Source organism: Harpia harpyja, unplaced genomic scaffold, assembly GCF_026419915.1.
Source record: "Harpia harpyja isolate bHarHar1 unplaced genomic scaffold, bHarHar1 primary haplotype scaffold_47a, whole genome shotgun sequence".
Taxonomy (NCBI): domain Eukaryota; kingdom Metazoa; phylum Chordata; class Aves; order Accipitriformes; family Accipitridae; genus Harpia; species Harpia harpyja.
The window spans coordinates 914,950-925,861 of NW_026293404.1; the positions used below are offsets into that span (position 1 = coordinate 914,950).

The window sequence follows — 10,912 nt, forward strand, 5'->3', positions numbered from 1 at the left end:
GACATAATCACCTGGTTGGAAATCATGTACTGGATTTTCCAAAGACAGAGGTCTGTTCCAAACAACCACACTCCGAAGTGCAGTTAAAGTTTTTCCTAAAGAAAGCAGATAGTTATATACATCTTGTTTTCCTTTTAAATGTATGCTCAGATTTGGTTCAAGAGATTCATAAGGTTTACCATATAATAGCTCATAGGGACTGATTAATGTCCCACTCTTTGGCTGAACCCGAATTCGTAAAAGGGTCAGTGGGAGTGCTTGAGGCCATTTCAAATTAGTTTCCTGACATATTTTACTAATTTGTCTTTTCAATGTTTGATTCATTCTTTCCACCTTCCCACTAGATTGTGGTCTCCAAGGTGTGTGTAAGTCCCATGTAATTCCCAAAATTCTGCTAACACCCTGGACCACTTCTGCAACAAAATGGGAACCTCTATCAGAAGAGATTCCAATTGGTACTCCAAATCTCGGGATAATTTCTTGTAATAACCATTTAATGATCTCCTTTGCTTGATTGGTCTGACAGGGAAAGGCCTCTGGCCATCCTGTAAACGTATCAACCCCCACCAGAATGTATCGATACCCATTCTGTCGAGGTAACTCCGAAAAATCTATTTGCCAATAATCCCCTGGTTCCATTCCTGATTTCAACATTCTCATTTGAACCTTCCTTTTTACAACTGGATTATTCTTTAAACATATCTCACATTTCGCAGTTGTCATTTTAGCTATTTCTAGCATTTTTACTGATACTACTTGTCTTTTCAAAAGAGTTATTAATGCTTCTGCCCCCCAATGACATTCCTTATGTTTTGTCTGTATTATTTCCCTCATTACAAATGGTGGAATTACTACTTGTCCTTTTGATGTCACCCACCATCCTTTCAAATTTTTCCTTGCATTTAATAGTTTCCCCAATTTCTCATCCTCCTCTGAATATTTAGGTTTTTCCTTTGGTATTGCAATAGTTTTTGTAGGAATTAATGCCATTTGTAGGGCATTCCTTTTGGCTGCTTCCCTAGCTGATTTATCTGCTAATCTGTTCCCTATAATCTCTTTTGTATTCCCTGACTGATGTGCTTTACAGTGCATGATTGCTACTGCAGTTGGTTTCCGAACTGCTTGTAGTAAATGTAAAATCTCCTCTTTATATTTAATGTTGGACCCCTGAGAGGATAATAATCCTCTTTCTTTCCATAAAATCCCATGGACAGGGACCACACCAAATGCATATTTCGAATCAGTCCAGATATTCACTTTCTTTTCTTCACTCAATTCTAGAGCCCTTGTCAAAGCCACTAATTCCGCCTTCTGAGCTGAAGCTGTGTTTGGCAAAGCATTGGCTTCTATAACTGATTTTTCAGTTGTTACCGCATATCCTGCATAGCGGATTCCATTTTCAACAAAGCTGCTACCATCTGTGTACAATTCCCAGTCTGGATTGTCCATAGGTACATCCTTCAGATCCTCTCAACTGGAATATACATACTCAATGGTAGTCAGGCAATCATGTTCCAGTTGTCCTTCTTCCTGTATAGAACTCAAAAAGACTGCAGGATTAGTTAAATTAGTGGTTTTCAAAATTACATCATCTTGCTCCATCAAAATTACCTGATATTTCATCATTCTGCTTGGGGAGAGCCAATGGCCCCCCTTTTGCTCTAACACTGATATCACCATATGTGGTACATACACCACCATCATCCTTCCCAAAGTCAATTTTCGGGCCTCCTGTATTATCATCACAGTGGCTGCTACTGCTCTCAAACAAGCAGGCCAGCCCTTACTTACAAAGTCCAATTGTTTGGAAAAATATCCAACCGGTCGCTTCCAACTTCCCATCTTCTGAGTCAGCACTCCCAGTGCAATGTGTTGTTTCTCACGTACAAATAACTGGAAGTCTTTAGTCAGATCCGGAAGTCCCAGGGTTGGTGCTGTCATCAGGGCCTGTTTTAGATTCTTGAAAGCTCTCTGCTGATCTGGACCCTGTTCAAATGGTGGACCTTTAAGAGCTTCATATAATGGTTTAGCCAACAGACCATAGTTCATTATCCATAGCCGACACCACCCAGTCATTCCCAAGAAGGTTCTCAATTCGTGGGTATTTCTCGGCTCCGGGATACTGCAAATTGCTTCTTTGCGGTCTGTTCCCAATTGTCTTTGCCCTTGTGAGATTTCAAAACCCAGATATATCACAGTCTGTTTTGCTATCTGGGCCTTAGTTCTAGAGACTTTGTATCCGCTTAACCCCAAAAAGTTTAAAAGATCAATTGTTACCTTTATACACGCTGGTCTCTCCTCTGTTGCTATCAATATGTCGTCTACATACTGTAGGAGCAAATGTCCAGGTTTGGGACCATCTCGTTTCCACATCTCAAGTTCTTTTGCTAATTGGCTCCCAAAAATTGTTGGACTGTTCTTGAATCCTTGCGGCAATCTTGTCCATGTCAATTGTGTTTTTCGTCCTGTTTTTGGATTTTCCCACTCGAAAGCAAATAATTTTCGACTTCCTTCTTCCAGGGGTATACAAAAGAAAGCATCTTTTAAATCAAGCACTGTAAACCACTGGTGGTTCTCCCCTAGAGCTGTTAAAAGTGTATATGGATTGGCCACTACAGGATGTATGTCTTTCACTACCTGATTTATCGCCCTCAGATCCTGTACTAATCTATATTCTCCTGATGGTTTTTTCCCTGGTAAAATTGGAGTATTATATTCAGATTCACACTCCTCTAAGATTCCATATTCCAAAAATTTATCAATTAATTTCTTGATTCCCAATCTAGCCTCAGATTTAACTGGATACTGTTTTAATCTCACTGGTTTCACATTTTCCTTCAGTTCTACTTTTACAGGCTGTGCCATTTTAGATTTTCCAGGTATCTCTGTGTTCCAAACTGTAGGGATCACAGCATCATCAACTTCTTGTGGCATCTCCTAAATCTTAACCTTCTCTTATATCATCAATATTTCTCCTGTCTTTGATTCTGGTATCTTTAAAAGAATTTCTCCTCCCTCAAAAGCTATCTGTGCATTTAATTTGGATAACAAATCTCGACCCAACAAGGGTATCGGACATTCTGGCACATACAAAAATTCATGTGTAATTGCCTTATTTCCAAATTTTAAATCAAGGGGTTGAAAGAATGGTCTATTTTCTTGTTTCCCAGTCGCTCCAATTATATTCGCTGTTTTATTTCCCAATTTCCCTTTATAAATATTCAGAACAGAATATACTGCTCCCATATCAACTAAAAATTCAACTTTATCATTTCCCAGCTTAATTGTAACCAGAGGTTCAGCTGGGTTCCCCTCCGGTCCCCTTCATTCATTTAAAGTCATCATTTTTGCTGACTGCCCCATAAAAATCAAAGTCAATTGCTGTTGTTCTGCCTCTGTTTCCAATTTCAAATCAGTATATTTTTTAGCAGTTTCCTTCAATTTTTCCAAAAACACAGAGGGAGATTCATTTTTATCTTGCTTTATCTTATATAATTTAGACCAATTCAATTGGAGCAATGTTGTGAAGAACTGAAAGTCCCTGGAGGGGAAAGGAGAAGATGCGAGCGCAGCTCGGGAGGCATGGAGGGCACCTATGGCAGGGGCAGTGGAGGCCACCTGAGCTTTCACCCAGGGCCATAAGGGACCAGGGAAGGAAAGAGAGCAAGGCTGAGCCCAGCTCTGCTGGGCTGGACTTTCTACTTCCACTTGGGGCTCTTGACTCCCAATTTACCCAATTTATATCCTATTTATATCTCTACTTAGGAAATCCTCCAAGTAGGTGCCCCATGTGGCCATCCCATGGGCCAAGAAGGTCCATCTCCAGTCCCAGCACTATGACACTCATCACGTAGCCTCCTGTTTCCTGGCATTTTCCTCCTTGCCCAAATCCATCCTATTCAACCCAGGAACCAAACCGTCCTTACGGGAAGCTTCTGCTTAGGACCCCCTCCAGCATCTGGGGCAAAGGTCCCTAAAAATTCAAGCCTGACCTTGAGTGAAGGTTGTTCCTGAGGGGAACAGTGTGATGAGTGTCTGTAAAGCTGAATTTCACTTTGCAGGGGCAGATCTTTCTGCACCGTTTGCAAGAGATCTGAGAGTGCCAGGCTGGGAATTTGAATATCTTGTTGAAGTGCCAAACTTGAGAGCCAGAACCAGGAGCTCAGTGTTGGGGTGAGATGTGTCTCACCGGGGAGTCTGTAGTGTCACCCTGTCCAGCTGAGCTCGTCAAATCAGGACATCAAGCAGTTTCCAGCCCAACCCCATGCTCACGGCAGGGCCCATCAGGCTGCTCAAGGACATGCCTGGTTGAGGTATGAATACCATCCAAGTCTTGCCCCTTGGGCTACAAGGTCTGTGCACACTTTGGGTAAAAAAGCCCTCCTCTTTAAGGCCCAGATCATCATTTTTGAGGCCCAACCCTCATGTTTAGGGTACAAAGCCTCCTTTTGAGAGCCCAAAGCTGCATCTTAAAGGCACAAAAACCTATTTAAGGGCCCCAAAGCCTCATTTTAGTCTCTAAAGACTCATTTTTAAGAGCCAAACACTCATTTTCAAGATGCAAGCCTCATTTTTAGGGCCCAAAGCCTCCTTTTGGGGGTCCAGAAAGTCATTTTTAAGGTCCAAAACCTCAGTTTTAGGATACAAACCCTCATCTGTAAGTTCCAAACCCCACTTCAAAGGTGCAAAGCCTTTTTAAGGACCCAAAGCATCACTTTTAATGCCCCAAGTCTGATTTTGAATGTCCAAAGCTTCATTTTTAGGGTCCAAACCCTCAGTTTAGCTCCCATAGCCTCGTTTTTTTAGAATAGAACAGCATAGGCTATTTCAGTTGCAAGGGACCTACATCAATCATCTAGTCCAACTGCCTGACCAATTCAGGGCTGACAGAGTTAAAGCATGTTAATGAGGGCATTGTCCAAATGCCTCTTAAACACTGACAGGCTTGGGGCATTCTTTGTCCACAGCCTCATTTTTAGGGCTCAGAGAGGCAGTTTCAGATCAAAACCTTCATTTTTAGAATCCAAAGCTTCACTGGTAGGGCCTTAGCCCCCATTTTAGGGTACCAAGCCTCATTTTTGGAGCCCAAAGCCTCAGTTTTAGTTTACTGGGATGATGAGAGTCAAAGTTCCCATTTATATGGCCCAACCCCTCGTTATTAGGATCCATAGATGCATTTATAGGGTTCAAATCCTTATTATAGGACACAACCTGATTTCCCAGTCCAAAGCCTCATTTTGAGTGGCTAAATACTGATTTGTAGGGTCTAAACCCTCTTGTTAGGGAACGAAGGACTGGGTTTAGGGTCCAAAGCTTTATTTGGAGGCTCCAAAGCCTCATTTATAAGACCCCGATCGTTCTTTTAGAGTCCAAAATCTCATTTTATTGTCCAAATTCTTGTCTTTTGTTTCTAGTCCCAAATTTTGAGGTTCCAAAGTCTCATTTTCGGGGTCCAATGCCTCGTTTTTAGGGTTCTAAGCCTCATTTCTAGGGTCCAAATCTTAATTTTTAGGGTCCAAAGCCTCATCTTTAAAGCCACAATTTCTCCCTGCGTGTCTCGTTTGTAGGGCCCAAAGCCTCGTTTGTAGGATCCCTCTCCTCATTTGAAGGGTCTCAAGCCTCATTTTGACAGCCCAAATGCTCATTTGTAGGGTCTAAGCCCCCACTTAAAAAGAAAATCCTCAGGTTCAGGGTCCAAAGGTTTATTCGGGGCATACAAGGACTCATTTCTAAGGGCCAAAGCCGCACGCTGGGCGTCCAAATACTCATTTTTATGGTCCAGACATTCATTTGGGGGTCTAACTCTCTCAGGCCTAAAGCCTAATTGGGAGGGCTGAAAGCCTCATCGTAGGGCCCAAACGTTCATTATTTTTGAGGATTTAAAGCCTCCTTCCTGGGGTCCAAACCCTAAGTTTTAGGGCCCCAAGCCTCGTTTTTAAAGCCTCGCTACTTGCTCTGAGGGGACAAAGCCATCCTGACAGGGTGGTCTGAAGCCTGACGCTAGTCGCAGGCAGTGCTCATTCTTCTAAGCAAGCTGGATTGCCCTAGCACCCTGCCTTTTGTTTGGCTTCCTTCGGCAGCAGCAACCCCAGCGCCTGCGGCCACATTCCAGCACCTCCTCACCCTGCAGCCCCTGTGCTGAACTCACAGCTACAGCCACAAAGTTCATACGCTCTCCTGCCCTAAAGCCTGGCCGACAGGATTCCCGCTGGGGAAGGGAATTTCCCTGACACTTCCCAGCGGTAACTCGCGGTGCTGCTCCTGAGGGCAGGCCCCGAGCCCCCCCCCACCAGCGCCTGACAGCGCAGGCCGCGGCAGGGGCTGGGCCGCGCCGCTGCCATGACAACCGCCCCCCCCCCCGCCCCGGAGCGCTCCCCCCCTCCAGCCCAGAGCCTTCCCCGGCCGGCAGAGCGACAGCCAATCGGCTGCTGCCGCGGGAAGCGCCGCCAATCAGAGCTGGGCCTGCACTGCCCAATCCCAGCGCCGCTCTCGGGAGGCGGCAGAGAGGCGGGAAAGCCCTGAGGGGAGGGAAAGCTCTGAGGGGACGGGAAGCTGCGGAAGAGCGTCGGCTTTTGTAGTTGTTCACGGCGGTCCTTCGCCGGCACGGGTGGGATGGATACATTTGACCCCTAGCCGTGCTTTGGTGCGGGGTGACTAAGGAGCGACAGGCTCCTTGGCGTCCTGGGGGTGAACTTGCAAGCTGGGGAGCCCCTGGCTCACAGGCGAGGGAGCGAAGGTGTCTCGGAAAAGACTTCGAAAGGTGGTTTCGACACCCAAAAGTGCAAGATAACCAAAGTACAGAACAAGATACCGGAGAGGAAACGAAGACATCTAGCCCGTCTCGGCTATTGGCTAGCAGCCAGCCACTTCGCTCATCAGGTTGTGCCCACTTTGAGCTCTCCCTGAAGTGCAGCTGGACTGCACGCCCAGCGACTGTCCCCTTGAGCAGGGACACCTCTCAAGGTTTCAGATCCTTGCCCAAGGAAGAGAGACCCCTTACCCATCGCAGGTCCTCAGTAAGTGACTGAGAGCCTGCTGAATTAATACTGTGAAACATTAGTAATCCATGCAGCTGCTCAACATGATAAACAATGAAGGAGTAATTCCGTCACATGCTTCGTAAAGGTTCAAAGACTCATTTTGAGGGCGCAGACCATCATTTGGAAGGCCCAGAGTCTGCTATCGAGGCCTCATTTTAGGCTGCAAAACTGCATATTTCCTTCACGTCCAAAGCCTCATGGTAAGGGTCCAGTGCCCCATTTGAGGACTAAAATCCTCGTACTTAGGGTCCAAGCCTGTTGTTCAGTACCCACAGCCTTTTTGGAGAACCCACAGTTTCGGTTTTAGGGTCCAAACCCTCCTTTTCAGGGTCCAAAGCCTCATTCCTAAGTTCCAGGGTTTACGCGTTTAAGGTTCAACGACTCATTTTAAAGGGTCCAGAGCATCATTTTTAAGCCCCAAAGTCTGATCTGGAAGGTCCAAAGCCTCATTTGTAGAGTCCAAAGCCGCATTTCTAGGGTCCAGAGCCTCGTGTTTACTTTCCAAAGCCTCATTTTAGGCAACAAACCCCTCATTTTTAGAGTGTAAAGGCTCAGTTTTATTTTCAACAGTCTCATATTCAGGGTCCAAAGCATCAGTTTTAGATTCCAGACAGGCATTTTAAGGGTCCAAGCCGCATCTGGAGCATCCAAACCCTCATTCGGAGGGTCCAGAACCCCCTTTTAGGGCTCAAAGCCTCAGGTTTAGGTCCCAAAGCCTCATTTCTAGGGGCCAAAGCTTTGATTCCAGGGCTGAAAGACTCCATGCTAGGGTCCCAACCCTAATGTTAGGGTAGAAACGCCTTACTTAGGGCTCAAAGCCCCTTTTCCTTCATGTCCAAGGCCTCATTTTGAGTGTCCAAAGACCCATTCATAGAGCCCAAAGCCCCGTTTTAGGGCCCGAATCCTTGGTTTTAGGGTCCAAGCCCATGTTTTAGTACCCACAGCCTTTATTCCGGGCCCACAGTTCCAGTTCTAGGGTCCAAAGCCTCCCCGTCAGGGTCCAAAGCCTCATTCCTAAGTTCCAGGGTTCACGCTTTTAAGGTTCAAATATGCATTTTAACAGGTCCAGAGCATCATTTTGAAGCCCCAAAGTCTGATTTGGAAGGTCCAAAGCCTCATTTGTAGAGTCCAAAGCCGCATTTCTAGGGTCTAAAGCCTCGTATTTACTTTCCAAAGTCTTAGCCGTCCAAAGCCTCCCATTATGCTCCAAAAATGCCTTTTTCAGGGTCCAAAGCTGCTTTTTTAGTTTCCAGACAGGCATTTTTATGGTCCGAGCCACATCCGGACTGTCCAAAGCATCATTTGAGGGGGTCCAAAGGTCCAGGGTTTGCACTTTTAAGGTTCAAAGATGCATTTTCAGGGCCCAAAGCATCGTTTTTATGCCCCCAAATCTGATTTTGAAGGTCTAAAGCCTCTTTATAGACTCCAAATATGAATTTCTAGGGTCCAAGTCTTCATTCTGCCTACCACATGCTCATTTTAGGCTCCAAACCTCTCATTTTCAGGGTGCAAAGGCTTAGTTTTAGTTTGCAGAGTCTCATGTTCAGGGTCCAAAGCCTCTTTTTAGGGTCCAGACAGGCATTTTTAGGGTCCAAGGCACATCTGGAGTGTCCAAGCCCTCATTTGGAGGGTCCAGAACCCCATTTTAGGGCTCAAAGCCTCAGGTTTAGGTCCCAAAGACTCATTTTCGGGTCCAAATCCTTGATTCCAGGGTTGAAAGACTCCATGCTAGGGTCCCAACCCTCATGTTAGGGTAGAAACGCCTTACTTAGGGCTCAAAGCCCCGTTTCCTTCATGTCCAAGGCCTCATTTTGAGTGTCCAAGACCCATTTGTAGGGCCCAAAGTCCCGTTTTCGGGCCAAAATCCTTGTTCAAGGCTTTAAGCCCTCATGAAATCATCAAAAGACGATCCTTCAGTCCTCACAAAATCTACCCTGAGAAGCTTCCCAGCTGAGGTGGAGACACTGGGTCACACAGCCCGCTGAAGTCCCAGAGAGCTCCAATGGTCTCACCTTGGATCACTTCCAGCAAGGTATGCATAGTTTATACAAAGTGATACGGGCTCCTGAAGCTGCGGCGAGGTGCCTGTGGAGAGAAGAGTCTGGTGAGGCCCCAGTGTGGCTGTGGTGCTGGGCGGGTGCGAGGGTGCGGGGCAGCGCTGGGTGCACTGTGGGGTGCGGGCACCCGGCTGCACGTGGGAGCTGTGGGCACGGAGAGCTCCATGCAGAAAACGGGACGCCCCGCACCCCTCGGCTGGGGCTCTGCTCGCCTGCCCACGGCTCGTCTCCTCTCGGCCCTGACCATCCTGACCGGGCTGCTCTACACGTGCCGGGAAGGAGACCTGACCCTGCAGACCGAGGGGACCAAAGCTGGGCATGGTAGGGAGATGGCACTCTTGCAGGTCTCACTTTCTGTGGCCATGTCATCCCTTGCTGGTTTTACTTTCTGACCTTGCTCTGCATACGTCTGTCGCTGGGTCTGCTCTTGTCCAGGCAGGGTCACTTTTAACTAACAATTCCCACAGGAAGAAGGCGTTTCAGAAAAGAATGCCCATGAATTGAGAGGTCAGTTGAAACATGACACAGCAGAAACCGACTCGGTCGAGTCTGGCCAGTAAATAACTCAGCACTCCAGAATACCTTACCTCTAAATGCTTCATGTCTAATACATCTCAGCCGTCTAATACATCTCAGCCATCTAATACACAAGTTTGGCAAAAAACCCTCCCAACAACTCACTGTCTTCTCTTCCTCCACAGACGGACCATGCAACACAAGACCATGCCAAGCAGCACGGAGCCCAAGACCACCATGGCACCTTCTATGCAGTACTTCTGGAAATCCTTAGCGTCTGCGGCATTTGCGTTTCTCTTGCCATCCACACCCGGAGGAACAATTCTGCACGTTAGTGGGTCCTGCGCGCTACTGGTGATCTCACAGGAGGTCTGACATTGCCAGGAAATGTTCTTTCTCACTTTGTTAGCATCTCCGAATGAGCGAACATCCTGGGGCTGCAACATTTCCTTGGTTTCAGCAGAAACAAAGGAACCTTGCAAAGCCATTGCAAATCAATGCACTCTGGAGCCTCTCTTTCTCCTCTCAGCTTTGCTTACACTCTGGGACGGCCGTAATCCAGTTTTCCCAGTGTCATGGCTTTGCTCCCCCTTCTCGGCCACCCTTCACGTTTGCGCGCAATTTCTTTTGCGCTCGCCCACGTTCACTCTCCGAGGCTCGCTAGTGCTGCTGCCTGGAGGCTCTCGCTGACCCGTTGGGACAAGCTGTCCCACTGAACAGAACTCAGGAGGCCAGATGGAGAGCACGTGGGGGAGCGCAGCTCTTTGACCAATCGCTCCTTTGAGCCGCACCGACAAAAACCATCCCTGCATCAGGGAGTGCCACCCGCAGCTCTCCCCCCCCAACCCAGCACCCACACCCCGAGGGGACAGAGTCAGGCCCTCTCAGGAGACACCTGAACCTCGCTCTCCCCCTTTGCCTTTTCTCCAGCAGGCAAGGTGAGGTCCAAAGCCTCATTTGTAGAGTCCAAAGCTGCATTTCTATGGTCCAAAATCTTCATTTTGCCTTCCAAATGCTCATTTTAGGCTCCAAACCCCTCGTTTTCAGGGTGCAAAGGCTTAGTTGTAGTTTGCAGAGTCTAATGTTCAGGGTCCAAAGCATCAGTTTTCGATTCCAGACAGGCATTTTTAGGGTCCAAACCACATGTGGAGTGTCCAAGCCCTTATTTGGGGGGCCACAGTTCCAGGGTTCACGCTTTTAAGGTTCAAAGATGCATTTTCAGGGCCCAGAGCATCATTTTGAAGCCCCAAAGTCTGATTTGGAAGGTCCAAAGCCTCATTGGTCGAGTCCAGAGCCACA

The 10,912-nt window shown here is 47.1% G+C and overlaps 1 protein-coding gene across 1 annotated transcript in view; it reads right to left on the reverse strand.

Annotated features, from left to right (window-relative positions):
- LOC128138481 (ubiquitin-associated protein 2-like) overlaps nt 1-9,915 on the reverse strand; it is a 35,368-nt gene extending 25,453 nt beyond the window's left edge. Inside the window, exon 1 of the mRNA XM_052779732.1 lies at nt 9,779-9,915. The gene's annotated coding sequence lies outside the window, so the exon portion shown is untranslated. The remainder of the gene's footprint in view (nt 1-9,778) is intronic.
- Nucleotides 9,916-10,912: the final 997 nt, after the last annotated feature.